We start from the raw sequence: 2,498 nt of genomic DNA, 5'->3' as shown, positions 1-2,498 counted from the left end.
CTGGATTTCCAGAGGACAGGAGCTACATAGCCACCACTGGACCTTCTGAGGAAGAGCAGACCCTTTCTACAGGATCACCACTTTCAAAGGACTGCAGCCACCATTCTACCGCACTGCTACCACCATCCTGATTAACAGGGTGTCAGGTTGTATCCTGACTCTGTCAGTTTAACCCAGTGTTTTCTGCCTTTACTTTTTTTCCTTTTCTTTCCCCATTAAATTGTTATTCTGACTTGGTGTCTCCCACTAGTTTGTTTTCAAACTAGTACACTGCCAGAGCCTCGGTGAGAGCTGCCGGAGCGCAGACGGAGGAAGGCCTTTGGACAGGTGCAAGGTATGAATGATGCACGGTCCCCTGTCGTGGTGTGAGCAGAAACATTTCTTCCAAGCATCCCTAGCTTTTAGAATAGTTTCACTCTCAGGTTCGAATAGTGTGAGCCTGGCAAGCCAATAGTCTAAATGTTCAGATGTCTGCTACCCAATACTAGACATGAACTGATGTCTCTCATAGCAACATCAGGCTTTTTCCCTAAGCCAAGTGCTGGAAGGAGAATTTCTTCTGCAAAACTCCTGTGCTTCTGCTGCTTGTTCCATTTTAGAAAGTTTCCTCCATTGGCCCTGCCTTGATTGAATAGTCTTTTCTCTTCTAACTAGAAGCTCCAGCTTCTCTTCTTACAAGTTGTCTTTGTTTTGTTTGCCCACAGACAGGAGTCCCTCCTCCATCACAGCCACGGCAATCATCCAAACCTGCTTGTGGCTGAGGATGCAGAGGGCCAGGAAAGGCCTGGAAATATATTTGGAGCAAGCCGTGTCCAAGAAGATTTTCCTGGAGAAAAGCATGCTTGCAGCAAGTGTCTTGGAGCTGCCAGTTGCCAGTCCATGACTCCAAGGATGCTGCGGCACTGCCAAAGGTGAAGAGTCTCAGAGAGTTGCCAAACAAGGTCCTCCAGCAGGAAAGGCAGATGTTGGCAGCTCCAGGGAATTCCCTGATGTCAGCAGTGGAGGAGCAGGATGAGGAAGATCTCCTCACTTAGGATCCTTCTGGCAATAGCCTCCATCCCTACCTGTCCTGGACTGTAATGTATACTGTTACCATCCCCATGAGCTGTTGGAACCAGGTGGGGTTGTGTTTCCTCGTGTCTTCCCCCGGTTTATCTTTCTGATAATGGCCCATCATTGCCCTGCCGCATGACTCAGGGATAACTCTCCCTGGAGTATCTTTTGCAATGAGCCCATCAACACCTGGCCTCCTGACTCATCATCCTATTGTGAGATCCTCCACCTAGAGGGACCAAGTGTTCCATCCTAGATATAATCTGAGATTCTGAACAGCAGAGATAATCTTCCCACTGGATTTCCAGAGGACAGGAGCTACATAGCCACCACTGGACCTTCTGAGGAAGAGCAGACCCTTTCTACAGGATCACCGCTTTAAAAGGACTGCAGCCACCATTCTACCGCACTGCTACCACCATCCTGATTAACAGGGTGTCAGGTTGTATCCTGACTCTGTCAGTTTAACCCAGTGTTTTCTGCCTTTTTTTCCTTTTATTTCCCTATTAGATTGTTATTCTGACTTGGTGTCTCCCACTAGTTTGTTTTCAAGCTAGTACATATTTTGGTGCCCAGTGTGGAGCTGGGTGCTGAGAAAAGTTAGAATTACACTTTTGTATTGTAGAAGCCACCTACTCACTATGATGTTCAGCATTCTTACATGGGTCTTGTACCTAGCTCTCTATATTTTTCGCACATGGGGAACTATCTGCCGGTTTTAATGCTCCTGTGTAGACCAGGGTATGGTATAAAATTTGCTTTATTAGTCTATTATGCCTACTGCATGATAACCTCCGAGACAATGAACATAATTCGGAATATATACTCAACTTTGTCTGCTTGTCCTACTTTAGGCTGCTACATCTGGGGCTTCAACAATCATACCCAGCCCCTGGGGGGAGGATTAAAGAATGCTTTTTTCCAGCCTTTCAGACCGGACACAGCAGTTTTTGAAGCTCTTTGCAGTAAGGGAATGGCTGACGGATGTTTCCTAGCAGCAACTTTCCTGGAGGTGCCAGTTCCAGTCCGTGACTCGCAGGATGCTGCGGCGCTGCCATAGGAGAAGGCCTTTGGCATGGTGCTAGAGAAGATCCTCGAGCAGCAAAGGCAGATGTTGGCAGCTCCAGGGAATTCCCTGACGTCAGCAGTGGAGGAGCAGGATGAGGAAGATCTCCACACTTGGGATACTTCTGGCAAGAGCCTCCATCCCTGTCTGTCCTGGGTTGTAGTGTATACTGTTACCATCCTCATGAGCTGTTGGAACCAGGTGGGGCAGTGTTTCCTTCCGTCCTGCCCCCGGTTGATCTTTCTGTTAATGGCCCATCATTGCCCTTCCGCATGACTCAGAGATAACTCTCCGTGGACTATATTTTGTAATGAGCCTATCAACACCTGGCCTCATGACTCATCATCCCATTGTGAGATGCTCCACCCAGAGGGAGGAA

General features: G+C 48.0%; 1 long non-coding RNA gene across 1 annotated transcript; it reads left to right on the top strand.

The window, feature by feature from the left end:
- The first annotated feature begins 207 nt into the window (after positions 1-207).
- LOC108447154 lies at positions 208-1,194 on the top strand. Its single transcript, XR_001862560.1, has 2 exons — positions 208-334; positions 705-1,194. It is a non-coding gene; the product is annotated as an uncharacterized LOC108447154 (long non-coding RNA).
- The last annotated feature ends 1,304 nt before the right edge of the window (positions 1,195-2,498 follow it).

This window comes from Corvus brachyrhynchos, unplaced genomic scaffold (genome assembly GCF_000691975.1).
Source record: "Corvus brachyrhynchos isolate BGI_N302 unplaced genomic scaffold, ASM69197v1 scaffold96, whole genome shotgun sequence".
Lineage (NCBI taxonomy): Eukaryota > Metazoa > Chordata > Aves > Passeriformes > Corvidae > Corvus > Corvus brachyrhynchos.
The sequence above is the reverse complement of the archived record's forward strand: the minus strand, read 5'-3'. Positions and strand labels throughout refer to the sequence as shown.